We start from the raw sequence: 13,594 nt of genomic DNA, 5'->3' as shown, positions 1-13,594 counted from the left end.
AGGCATTCCAAAAATCTTAATGCTACTAATTTTAATTTTGTTATTAAATTTTAAGTTACTAAATCTTTTTGCCTTTTGAGACATTCTGAATAATACATATATAATACACTTGAAGTGGCTGCATATTTGAAATATAGATACATTAGATATATGTCATTTATCCAAAGACCCCTTGGGGATTTCCATTCCAATTTTTAAAATCCCAATCTAGAGAAAGGCTCCCAGCACTCGGATTATCTCCTATAGAGGATTTGTCAGTGGACAAGGAGAAGAATTGCAGAGAGGTGAGGTGGGTAATCTGTACCTTTGATGGCAGTTGTCCCTATTTCTGTAAGTTCACGATGGCTTAAAGAAAACTGAAGATTTTGTCAGCTCTCTTAAAGCCTAGTTGGTTAAGCAGGCATTTGGCAGGATGGCTACTGTCTGAAAGACAACCCTTAGGAGCATTTTGGTGGCTGGTGGTGTGGGCGTGTTTATTGGCTTCTGGTTTTATGTGGGCCTTGAGCAGCTTATCTGCTGGAACTCATTGTTCTTCAAAGGAACCTTGGGAATCTCTAATTCTTCTAACACTGTGAAGAATCCTAACTTATACCAAAGAAATTTCTAAACCACATTCACTAGGAACAGTGTGTTGTCTGGAAACTTCAAAGCATATCAGACCAGCTTCTTACTACTGCTGTTCATTTCATAGTCACTAGTATGATTCCTCTTCTTAGTGACGTGAATGACTATCAAAACAGGACATATTGCTTTTATTGGGGGGTGGAGGTGAGATATTCTTATGTATTTTATTCATAAACTGAAAATTTGTGAAGGAATTTTCTCAGAATATAACCATAAATTCCAAATAAAATATAGAGATAAAGATCTCTATATTTATGTATCTATCCAGCACTCTAAAGGCTGCAAAACAATATACAAATATTATTTCATTTTATCTTCTCGAAAATCTTAAGAGGGTGATGCTATTATTTATCTCCATTTTATAAAAGAGAAAACAGAGGCAGACAGAAGGTTAAGTGACTTGTCTAGGGTCACCCATCTAATAAGAATCTGAGGCCAGATTTGAACTCAATAAATACCAGTTGAATTAAATTGAATTGAAAAATGCCTTAGAATGTTCTATCTAAAGATTTATGGGAACATTGATAAGAGTCATGGGATCGCAGCTTAAGAGCCAGAAAGGACCTCAGCAGTTATCTAGTCTGCCCCCTTTTTATTTTACAGATGAGGAAACTGAGGCCCAGGGAGTTTAAATGTTTTCCCTATGGTCAGAGGCAGAGTTTGAACCAAGCTCCTCTAATCCCAGATTCAGTGCTCTTCCACAATACCATGCTGCCTACAACTAATAAATAATTCATATTTGTTTGGCACTTTTCCTATAATATTCCTGAAGTAGAGAGTACAAGTGATGCTTTCCCCAGTTACAGATAAGGAAACGGAAGCTTTGGAAGTTAAATGACTTGTGCATGATCATACAGCTGCTAGATATAGGTGACAACATTTAAATCCATGGAGTCTCCTGGCTCCAAGCTCAACACCCTTCATAATCCTTCATGCCACCTCCTAATTCTTTGGAGAACAAATATTGTGGCTCTACGTAGATGATTCTTACATCAATTTGTCCACTTGAATCCTAACTTATCTCCTGACCTATTGTTTCATATCTCATTTTGAACTGGATGTCTCCTAGACAGCTTAAGCTCAACATGTTCAAAACTGAACTGCTTATCTTTCCCCCAAAACCCTTCCCTCTTCCAAACTTTGCTCTTACTGTGGAGGGTACCAACATCTTCCCAGTTCAACACTTGAGTGTCATCCCTGATTCTTTACCCTCTCTCATCCCTTTTATCCAATCAGTCGTCAAGGCCTGTCATTTCTGCCTTTGTAACATCTCTCATATATCTCCCCTTCTCTCTTCTGATACTACCACCATCCTGGTGCAGGCTCTTATCACCTTATACCTGGACTATTGTAATAACCTGATGGTTAATATTGCTGCCTTAAATCTCGTTCCACTCTGATCCATCCTCCACAACTGTCAAATTGATCTTCCTAAAGTACAGTCTGTTCATGTCACATATTCTCCATCTCCGCCCCCCCCCACCAATTCAATAAACTACTTTGGCTCTCTATCACCTCCAGCATCAAATATAAAATATTCTGATTGGTTTTTAAAACTCCTCACTACCGAGCCCCTTCCTACCTATCTAGTCTTCTTATACCTTACTCCCTCCCTATTCCCCATACACTGGGATCCAATGACATTGGCCTCCTGGCTATTCTTCACAGGAGACACTCCATCTCTTGATTGGGCATTTTCGCTGGTTGTCCCCCATGCCTGTAACTCTCTCCCTTTTACAATGTCACACTACTTCTAGAAGCTTCCAAATGAAATTAATTACTATGTAATTATAATGATAGCTCAGCCCAAAGAAGAGATGAGAAAATGCACCTCTCTCCTTTCCTGCAGAGGTAAGAAACTGAATATAAAACATTGTATATAATGTTAGATGCAACTGATCATGATGGTCTTTTGCTGGACTTTCCACCCCCCCCCCCATACACACACATCACCCCCTGCCCTTTTATTATTCTTTATTACAAAGGTTGGCTCTCTGGCCAAGGAAGGAAGAATGGTTGCATTTGGAAATGAAAATTATATAAGAACAAAATATATCAATAAAATGTCCTGATGGGGGAAGAAAACATAGCAAAAAAGACAGAGGTGTGAAGAGAAGAAAGTACCCAGGTACCCATGGTGGAAAAAGAGGTCTGGAGACTTGGGAGTGCGGCCCGAACAGGAATGAAGGAGTGGATATGGCTGGACTGGGAAATTCCTTAAAATAGAGATGTTAGAAGGAATTGACCAATCAGAGGAAGGGGCTACAAGGCAAGAGAAGAGGAATCTTCCAGGGTGGGAGGGCTGCTGAGGAATAGTGAAGAAAGAAGACCAGAGAGTCAAAAGCAGAGACCAGAGAGGAATAGAGTGAACATGGCTGTCTTGGTATCTTCCTTAAAATGGAAGCTATGGGAGGAACTGACCAATCAGGTTGGAGCTAGAAGGGTGAAGGGATGTTCTAGTGTAAAATAATCCATCTATTTTTGAGAGGTGGGAGGTATGCTGACCATCAGTTCTTTAATGTCATAAGTGTATATTGCATTGATCAGAAGTCCTTCAATGTTGTTTTCCTTTGCATTATCAGGGATCTTTTTCAGATCAAATGTGATAAAATCCATTATTATCTCTTTTAAACCTTAAAGTGCTATATGCTACTACTGCTAATCTTTTGATGGTACATAGACAATAAATATGTTCATATAAGCAGGTTTTTCTGGACTTAAAGCAATCCCAATAAAGTAAGAAAGGCAGTCACACTTGTGAGAGTAAGTGGAGGTCAAGATGATAAGTAGATGAAGGTAGTGACTTTGGGAATGAAACCCAGACCCAATCAGTTCTAGGAAATAAAACATTGGCTCTGGGGTTAGAAGATCAGGTTTCAAATCCTAATTCTGATACTACCTAAAAAGCTTTAGACATTACAGATCAGGATGCCAAGCCACAGAGAGGTATAGCAATAATAATTTTAACTAACAATTACATAGCGCTTTAAGCTTTGCAAAGTGCTGTAGATATATTATCTTGTTTTCTCCTCTAAACAATCCTGTGAAATAGGTGCTATTATTATGCCCATTTTACAGATGGGAAACTGAGTCTGATAGAAGATAAGTGATTTACCCAGGGGTCACATAGCTAGTAAGTGAGGCAAGATTTGAACTGAGCTTTTCCTAACTGTGAGGCCTGCACTCTGTTTTCTTCATACTGCCTTGATGCCTCATTTATGGTTATACTGCTAGTGAGCCTCAGAGCCAAGATTTTAAATTCAGGACTTCTGATTCCAAACCCAAGCATCTTTCTACCATATTTTTCTACCTTTCGTAGCTTATTAAAATAACAGAAGAGAATTGCACTTACAAACCTTTCTTTATGCATAAACATTGGACCACAGTCTGCCAACAGCTCCAAGACAAACTTCCCAGAGGTGCCCATAATCAGTCAATCATTCCTCCCTGCAGTGTGAGTTTCTTCAGAAAATGCCACTGGGGATGCTTTTAACTTTTAATTAATATATTCTCAAAATAATTTCTGACCACCAGTGAAACAGTACTTTAGTCTTCCTTTGGGTTGCTGAGATATCACAGGATTGCCTGGAATGCCTCTGACGCATTCCAAACTATAAGAAGCAGAAATTACCCTGAGCTAAGTGAACAATAAGTAGCATATCCTTAATTATTACAAAATGATATATAATTACTTTCACTCTAGCCTCAATGTAATATAACACAAAGGTTAAAGAGAAATGGTCTTGCCATGGCCTTTGACATTTTATTATAAAACCTTGAAGAAATTGTGGAAAACCCACCTACCAACTTTACCTTGCATTTGAAATAGCATAGAATCAGCCAATGATGAACGTGTGCCATCCAAAAGCATTAAGCCTTTTTATAATTCCTCATTTATGTATTTTATAATGCCTCACTCATTCCTATTTATCACAATGTCTGCTCAGATGCCAGGCTACTGATTTCTGGTGCTTTTTGGGGCTTCTTATTACAAACAGCTTTCAACTTAAACATTGAAATTGCAGGAGAAATTATCTTACCCTTAAGAGTGCTGGAAATTACCCTAGGCAGTTGAAAAAGAAATAGAAAAGAGCAGTTACTTTACTGTCATGAAAGTGGAAAATGCAATCATCATGGCAGGATGTTTGTTTTTTAATTCATGAACTATTATTCCCTTTCTCTATATAGGTGGAATCATCTGTGGCTCCAAGTCCCAAGCCCCTCCCTCAATGGGATTCTTGGAGTTTTTCACAGCATACAAGATGGTGGCTCTCTTTAATAAAAAACAAACAAACAAAAAAAGAAAACTATTTTAAGAGGGGCTTCCACTAACCCTTTTCTCTCTGAGAAGGGCTGGTGGGAAGACATCAAAGATACACACTCCAATTAAGAAAGGGAAAACTGTATGTAGATATGCAGATCCTGAATAAGCCCAGGCTTGTTTTTCCTTCTGCCCTTGAAATTTCCAGTCTTCCATTTCAATCCATCTTTTCCATACCACAGATGGAACAGGCCTGCTGGCTGCTTGGTTTCCGCCATCTCGCTGCTTGGTGCAGCTGCCACTGTGGCTGTAACCCAAGATGGGTGCAATGAAGGATGAATTAGGACATACTCAAGAGAGCTACAGTGACTGGGGAACAGTGGAAGAGATTCAAAGCAGAGAATGTCCCAAGTACTGTTGTGATTTAAAAAAAAAAAAAGACCAGTGTTGCCATTTAGGACCTATGAGCTGGGAGAAATCAGATTGATAGTTGCCATGAAATTTTAGCCAATGATGAGAATGGCCTTGAAAACACATCCTAGCTCCTTGCTTCTTCCCCCTATTACCTCAAATTATTTGCTTAGTAGATCCCGCTAAGCTCCTACTTTGCAACTCCTTCCCTTGTACTTTTCTCCTTGCCACAAGAATAGTGATTGTAGACAGATGGATTGGCTGGAAGGAATATTGGGCAAAGTACTTTCTTTGCAGTTTTACTATGTGACGATTTCATTCACAGTTATTCACTTTATTGAGCTTGATAAATCATTTAACCACTAAAAAGCTAATGTCTCTATCTTATAAATATGGTTATTTGATGACAGCAGAAGAGTTCCCAAATGCAAGGTAAGAGTTGGGGGAGGGTAGAGTTATTGGGGAGAACCATATCAAGACTTTCATAATTTTCAGATTTCAAAGTGATATTCCATTTATTTTCCCCTAAGCTAAAATTTTTTAATCCACTCATTCTTATACCATAAACTCAATGAGCCTGGAAGTGGTAGAAGAGGTTTGTAGGCTAACCATATGCTAGGGAGCAGTGGGGATATCATGGCCTTTGAGAAAGCCAGTGCATGTTAATAGAATACCATTTCACAGTTAGTTGGATGGCAGCTTGAAGGTAGTACCACCTCGTGGTCAAAATTTTGCTCTACTGTATATGTCTCTTGGGCAGCTAGGTGGTTCAGTGGACACAGTGCTGAGCCTGGAATCAGGAAGACTAATCATCTTGAGTTCACAACTGACCTCAGACACTTAATAGTTTAGTTACCCTGAGCAAGTCACTTAATCCTGTTTGCCTCAGCTTCTCATCTGTAAAATGAGCTAAAGGAGAAAATGATAAACCACTCCAGTCTCTTTGGCAAGAAAACCCCAAATAGGTTCATGAAGAATTGGACATGACTGAAAAACAATTGGACTGATACTTCCATTGGTTAATTAATTGACACCCTGCTTTTCTGTAGGTTGTTCAAAGCAGGGAAATGAGCCTGTTGTAGGCAACATTGCTACAGCAATATTTATCAAGTGTACAACTAGCCTCTATTATGACCACACCTTACAAATATTTAATTTCTAAAGAATAAAGATAGGAAACTTGACTATATGTAGCCACCCAATAGACCATTACTTAAGACTGAAATTTTTTTCTGTTTTATTTTTGTTTTAAATTTAGCTATAATTTAAATTTACTAAGTTCGTCGTGCCTTAAAATACTTACTAATTTCACTATATTTTCCAACATGCACTTTTCTGGTAAAGATGTATTTTGTTTTTATTAAGAAAACATTGACTAAGATGCATGCCAACAATTGTTTTTAAACAAATTTCAATCATGACAAGTTCAAACTCAGTACGCATTGATTCGGCATCAGCCAGATATCCTTTGCTTGATCATTTTAGTCACTGTTACAACACTGAGGTAAAACAATCTGCCTTTAAAAAAGATCAAGAACTCTCTGAAGCTATATGCAAAGGGACTAAGACCTATATCGCCTTAACTTAGTGTACTGGAAATCACAGAAGGAAAAGATAATTATATTACACTGTAAACAATACAGAGGCAGCCTGGTATTCTGGAGGGTGAATCAGGAAGTACTGGGTTCAAATGCCATTCCCAGAAGGCCATATGTTACAAATGGTTTGTAAGCTATGAAGAAGAAAGAAGGAAAAGGAGGAGGAAGATGAAAAGGAGGAGGAGAAAGATGAGGAGAAGGAAGAAGAAGAAGAAAATGAGGAGGAAAAGAATTCATTATTATGTAGCAGGCACAGGGGTACAAAGGAGGGAGCAAGGGAGTGCCAAAATGACCCACCATGAATTTTAAGTTGCTTTACTAAGGAAAAAAAAGGATTTTCATAGATTTATTTCCTTCCTCTTTAATGCTAATGTCTCCGCACACTTGCCAGATAAATTGTCTGCTCCTCCAAACTGCATGTTATGTAAAGGATTAGTAACATTGCATGAGCATACAAAGTCTTTCAGGCTCTGAAAATTCCCACAAGAATTGTGTAGCCTGGCATATCAGAGCAGACCAGAGAACAAGTGGGCCAGAACAGATAAAGAAGCTTAAAGAGTGAGCTGGAAAATGAATCATCTAAAGTTAGCCACCAGGAACTTTCTCCCAAATAGGAAGATGACTCATAGAATGTTGTAGCACAGTGAAAAGAGCAGTAGGCCTGGAATGAGGAGGTCTGAATTCTAGTCCTGGTGCCGCCATCTTGTAATGTTGGGCAAGTCGCTTTAAAACCTCTGGGCCAATAAATAAATAAATAAATAAATAAATAAATAAATAAATAAATAAATAAATAAAGGGGTGGGGCAGCTAGGTGGCACAGTGGATAGAGCACTGACACTGGAGTCAGGATGCTCAAATCTGGCCTCAGACGTGTAACACTTACTACCTGTGTGACCCCCCCCTTAACCCCATTGCCTAGCAAAACAAAAAAACAAAACAACACAAAAAAAAAACCTCTGGGCCTCAGATTCCTCCTCTATAAAATAAGGAATTGGAACTTACTGGTTGATCTGTCAAATCCTTTCTCATTCTGGATTCCCACGAGCTTGCGACATTTAGAGTAGAGAATGGTGGGAACAAAGCTCCAGTACAAAGCATCAAATTTTCTCATTCTAAATTCCTTGAGGTTTTTTCTTTTCCCTGTTGAAATTCTGAAATCCATATCTCTTTTAGCCACTTAAACTCCTCAACCTTTTTTAAAAAATCGCAGTTGTAGTTCTTAGCTATGCCTTTACCTAGAAACCAAAGATGCATCTCTGTAGCCAGTCAAAATTGCTTTATGTTTTAGGGGTGGAAAGGGTTCAGAGAGGGAGATGGCCCATTTTAGTCGATAGGGGTACTAGACAGGCTATGTTTCTGGTACCAGTTCACTTAGGAAAACATCTAATTTTAGTTTTTTGTAATTATCCTTAGGCGTTGCATACAAAACGAATTGTAGAAGGAATAAAGAGATCATCACAAGGATAAGAACAGAGACTCTGATAATATAACTTGCTGCTGCTTTATATAGTGGTTCTAAGTTTTTGTAACACAATTCAAATCCAGATATGCTTATTCAATTTTATCCTTCAAGAAATACATTAGGAAATTTTAGCATTTTTCCTAATTGAAATGAAACTCAGATTCTTTCTAGCTTAACATATTTTTCTTTTCTTTTGCTAATTTGAAAAGGAGGTAATCCTAAAATGAAGATTTAGAACTTATTGATATATAGTAAAATCTCATTATTACTTTTCTCATTATATACACTAACAAATTGCAGTGGGAATGAAGAGAACATTAGACAGGGACAGAGGCTTTCATGAGCTATCACTTTATCTAGGTAATTTTATATGGCTGCTCATGTCTCCTGAAACATGATGACTCTCAGTAAAAGCCTGATAGAATGGAATAAACTGATAAGGTATTATAGGAGCTTGCCCTAAAGCCAATGCTTGACATACAGTTGCACTGTGCATTAGCATCTACCTCAGGATAAGACCTGTGATTTCACCAATATAGAAAACTAGTGAAGATTGGCACTTTCTTTACAATTTATAGAGTTGTTAGTGACTAAGACACTGAGTGACAGAATCACACAGTCCATGCATGTTAGAGATGCAACTTGAAACTCCATCTTCCTGGGTCCAAGGCCATCTCTCTCTCCATTACTCCACACTGCCTCTTAGACTTTACAGTAAGGTTTACTTTGTTATTAACACTAGTGTTTACAATGAGTAAAACATTCAAAAATTTCATACTGTGCTATTGCAGGTGATACAAAGACAAAGACAAAACAGTCATTGCCCTCAGGGAGCTTACCTTCTCTTATGAATCCAACTTGTAAACAAATACATAAATGCAAGAAAATTGAGTAAGGAGATAGCATTGGCAGCTGTTTTGGAGGATTTGGGGGAATCATAGTCAGAGCTGAAAGGGGCCTCAAAGGTCATCTACTCCAGTGTTACACATGAGGCAACAGAGATCCAGGGAGCCAAAATAATTTGACCAACGTCACACAGATTGTAAATAACAAATGTGAATACAGGTTCTACGGCTGCTCTTTCCACCGCCCTATTTTGCCTTAGTCTGAGGAAAAGCTCCGTAGAGGATTTGGTACCTGAGCTGAACCTTGAATGAATTTAAGGATTCTAAGAGGTTGAGGTGAGGAAGGAATGCATTCCAAACATGAGAAAGCAACATACGCAAAGACACAAAAATGGGTAATGGAATCTTGAGTCCAGGAAACACTCAGATAAATAATGGATATCACTGCTATATATCATTAAGCCACCTTTACTGGAATTGAAAAAAAAATTGTGGAGAATGGGATAGGTACAGTAAGACCTATGAAGATCAAATGTCCTAATTTTTTTAAAGAGAAGAAAAAGTTATGTAAATTAAAAGTCAATTAACTTGACTTCGCTTAATTGGAAAAATCTAGAATGGATTATGAAAGGGATAGTTAGTGAACTTCTAGATATAGAAGGAGTGCTCACAGAAGCTGTATGGTTTCATCAAGAACAGCCTGACCCTATTTCCTTTGTTAATCCCATTTCCAAACTGGAAGATCAAGGGAGTATTGGCCTACAGTTTACTTCCTTAGAAAAACTTTTGACAAAATATATGATACTATTCTTGCAGGAGAAAAATATAAAGATGTTGGCTAGGTGGGTTGATTAAATGTATTCACAACAGTTTAAATAGATTCACTCAAAAGGTAGCTAGGTGGTATTAGTTTGGAAGGAGGTGTCCAGTGAAGTGCCACAGAGATCTGTGTTGAGTACTATACTAACTTTTATCAACAACATGGATAAAAACACAAGTGGCATACTCTTTAGATTGGTAGACAATGCAAAGATGAGAGGGATAGTTAGCACTCTAGATGACAGTGTCAGATCAACAAAGATTTATAGGATGAATCATTGGCTGAATCTAAGAAGAAATTTAATAGAGATAAATGCCAAATTTTTCACTTAGGTTAAAATGAGTTAATATGCAACTATTAGATGGGGAGAGGACATTACTTGACTGCAGACTGTCTCAAAAAGATCTGGGATTAAAAGTGGACCTCAAGCCCAATGATGTGTCACCCAAAAAAGCTAATATGATTTTTGGAGATTCATACTTTGAAAATAAGGTGATAGACTTGTTACATGCTTACCTGGTCAAAACACATCTGGAGGCATGTCTTCAGTCCTGGACACCATAATTGAGGAAAGAAAATGATCAATTTAAACACATACAGAGGTAGGCAGTGTGATATAGTAAAAAGAACGTTGAACTTTTTTCAGTTAGGATTTGAGTCCCAGATCTGGCATCCCCTCAAATGTGACTATGATTGCCAGTTGGCTTTAAATCCCTTATCTGTAATAAGGGGACAATAATACTTGACCCTGGGGGCAACTAGGTGGCACAGTGGATAGAGTGCTGCGCCTGGAATCAGGAAGATTTGAGATCATACCTGGCCTTGGACATTTATGAGCTATGTGATGCTGGGCAAGTCACTTAACCTCACCCTGCCTCAGTTTCCTCAACTGTAAAATGGAAATGGCTCCTAGTTCTCAGGGTTTTCTAAAGATCAAATAAGACAATAATTGTAAAGCACTTAGCACACTGCCTGGCACATAGTAAGCACTATGCAAATGTTAGCTATAATTCTTATTATGTGATAGTAGAAGAAAACATTCTGGAACTTTTCATTATGTCTTCTACCTAATGTGAAGGGTTATTGGGAGGAAAGCATCTTATGACTCTTAAAAGACTACAGAAACGTAAGTTGCTATTATAGACCTCAAAGAGTTTTTGTGAGGTTCAAATGAGATAACATGTATAGTACTTTTCAACACTTAAAATGATATAGAAATGTAATCCATAATCATCATTATATGTGATAGGATACTATATGTAGATCTAGAAAGGATCTTAAAAGCTATGGACACCTAATTTTTAACAGTATTTTATTTTTCCAATTACATGTAAAGAAAATTTTTAACATTCATTTAAAAAATTTTTGAGTTCCAAATTTTCCCCTCCCCTTCTATAAAAAATAAGTAATTTGATACTGTTTATATATGTATATATATACATATATATATGCAACTTGTCAAACGTATTTCCATATTGGTCATATTGTGAAAGAAGAAATAAATCAAAAGGGAAAAAACAAGAAAAAAATAAAGTGAAAATAGTATGGTTTGATCTGCATTCAGACTCCATCAGTTATTTCTCTGGATGTGGATAGCATTTTCCATCATGAGTCCTTTGGAATTTAGACTTTCAATTTTTTAAATGAAGAAACTAGGTCTAGAGATGCTAAGTGACTCTATTATAAAGCAGTAATCAGCAAAACTTACCTGGCACTGGCTAAGAAAGAGTGGTGGATCAGTGGAATAGATTATGTACACAAGACACAGTAGTAAATGACCATAGTAACCTAGTATTTGATAAACCCAAAGACCCCAGCCTTTAGGATAATAATTCACTGTTTGACAAAAACTGCTGGGAAAACTGGAAAACAATAGAACACAAACTAAGTATAGGTCAACATCTGACACCATATACTAAGATAAGGTCAAAATTGATACATGATTTAGACATAAAGGGTGACACCATAAGCAAATTAGAAGAGGAAGGAGAGTCTACCTGTCAGATCTATGGAGAAGGGAAGAACTCATGGTGAAACAAGAGATAGAGAGCATTATGAAATGTAAAACAGATCATTTTGATTATATTAAATTAAAAAAGTTTTTGCACACAAAACAAAACCAATGCAACCAAGATTAGAAGGAAAGCAGAAAGCTGGGAAATAATCTTTACAGCAAGTATCTCTGATAAAGGCCTTGTTTCTCAAATATATGGAGAACTGAGTCAAATTTATAAGGATACAAGTTATTCCTCAATTAATAAATGGTCAAAGAATATGAATAGGCAGTTTTCAGATGAAGAAATCAAATCTATCTATAGGTATATGAAAAAAATGCTCTAAGTCACTTTTGATTAGAGAAATGCAAATGAAACAACTCTGAGGTACCACCTTACACTTATCAGATTGGCTAATATGACAAAAAAGGAAAATGATAAATGTTGGAGAAGATGTGGGAAAATTGAGACATAAATGCACTATTAGCAGAGTTGTGAACAGATCCAACCATTCTAGTAAGAAATTTGGAGCTATGCCCAAAGGGTAACCAAATTGTACACACCTTTTGATCCAGCAATACCACCACTAGATCTGTATCCCAAAGAGATCATAAAAAAGGGAAAAGCACTTACGTGTGCAAAAAATATTTATGATAGCCCTTTTTGTGGTGGCAAAATATTGGAAACTGAGGAGATTCCCATCAATTGGGGAATGGCTGAACAAACTGTGGTATAGGAATGTAATGGGACACTATTGTGCAATATGAAATGATGAACAGGCAGATTTCAGAAAAACCTGGAAAGACATGTATGAACTGATGCAAAGTGAAATGAGCAGAACCAGGAAAACATTGTGCACAATATTAACAACATTGTGTGATGATCAACTATGAATGACTCAGCTCTTCTCAGCAACACAATGATCCAAGACAAATACAAAGGACCCCCAAAGGGAAATGCTATCCACATCCACATAAAGAACCAATGGACTCTGAATGCAAATCAAAGTATATTTTTTTCACTTACTTTATTTTTTCATGTTTTTTTCTTTTGATCTGTTTTTCTTTCACAACTGTGGTTAATAAAGAAATATGTTTTACATGATAGCATATGTATAATCTATTTCAAATTGCCTACCATTTTAGGAAGGGGGAGGGGAGGGAGAGAGGGAGAAAAAATAGGAACTCAAAATTTTATAAAAATTAATGCTAAAAATTGTCTTGACATGTAACTGGGAAAAGTAAAATACTATTTAAAAAATAAATGAAGAAACTGAGGTCTAAAAATGTTAAGTGACTTATTCAAGTACCAGTAGCAAGCTGGGATTTTGAACCTGGGTCTGACTTCAAGTCCAGCACCTTTCCACTATATATAGTATCTTTATGTTAGCCCTTACATTCATTCATTTATTCATATTTTAATTAATATGGTGCTTTTCTTAAGAAGATGATAAAATTTTTACCTGTCAGATTAGGAAACCTCTAAAGTTCCTTTTTATTATAAAATTCCGTGATTCTATAACCAGTCCTCTCAAAATCCTCACAAACTGGGCTGAAAATGAGGTGATGTACAATGTGTA

The 13,594-nt window shown here is 37.1% G+C and overlaps 1 protein-coding gene and 1 pseudogene across 1 annotated transcript in view; one reads left to right on the top strand and one right to left on the bottom strand.

The window, feature by feature from the left end:
• NECAB1 (N-terminal EF-hand calcium binding protein 1) overlaps nt 1-13,594 on the top strand; it is a 203,585-nt gene that overhangs the window by 50,767 nt on the left and 139,224 nt on the right. The gene's annotated exons all lie outside the window — the stretch shown is intronic.
• Nucleotides 1-13,594, bottom strand: part of LOC114039293 — a 42,412-nt pseudogene that overhangs the window by 12,416 nt on the left and 16,402 nt on the right.

This window comes from Vombatus ursinus, unplaced genomic scaffold (genome assembly GCF_900497805.2).
Source record: "Vombatus ursinus unplaced genomic scaffold, bare-nosed wombat genome assembly UNPS02011767.1, whole genome shotgun sequence".
Lineage (NCBI taxonomy): Eukaryota > Metazoa > Chordata > Mammalia > Diprotodontia > Vombatidae > Vombatus > Vombatus ursinus.
The sequence above is the reverse complement of the archived record's forward strand: the minus strand, read 5'-3'. Positions and strand labels throughout refer to the sequence as shown.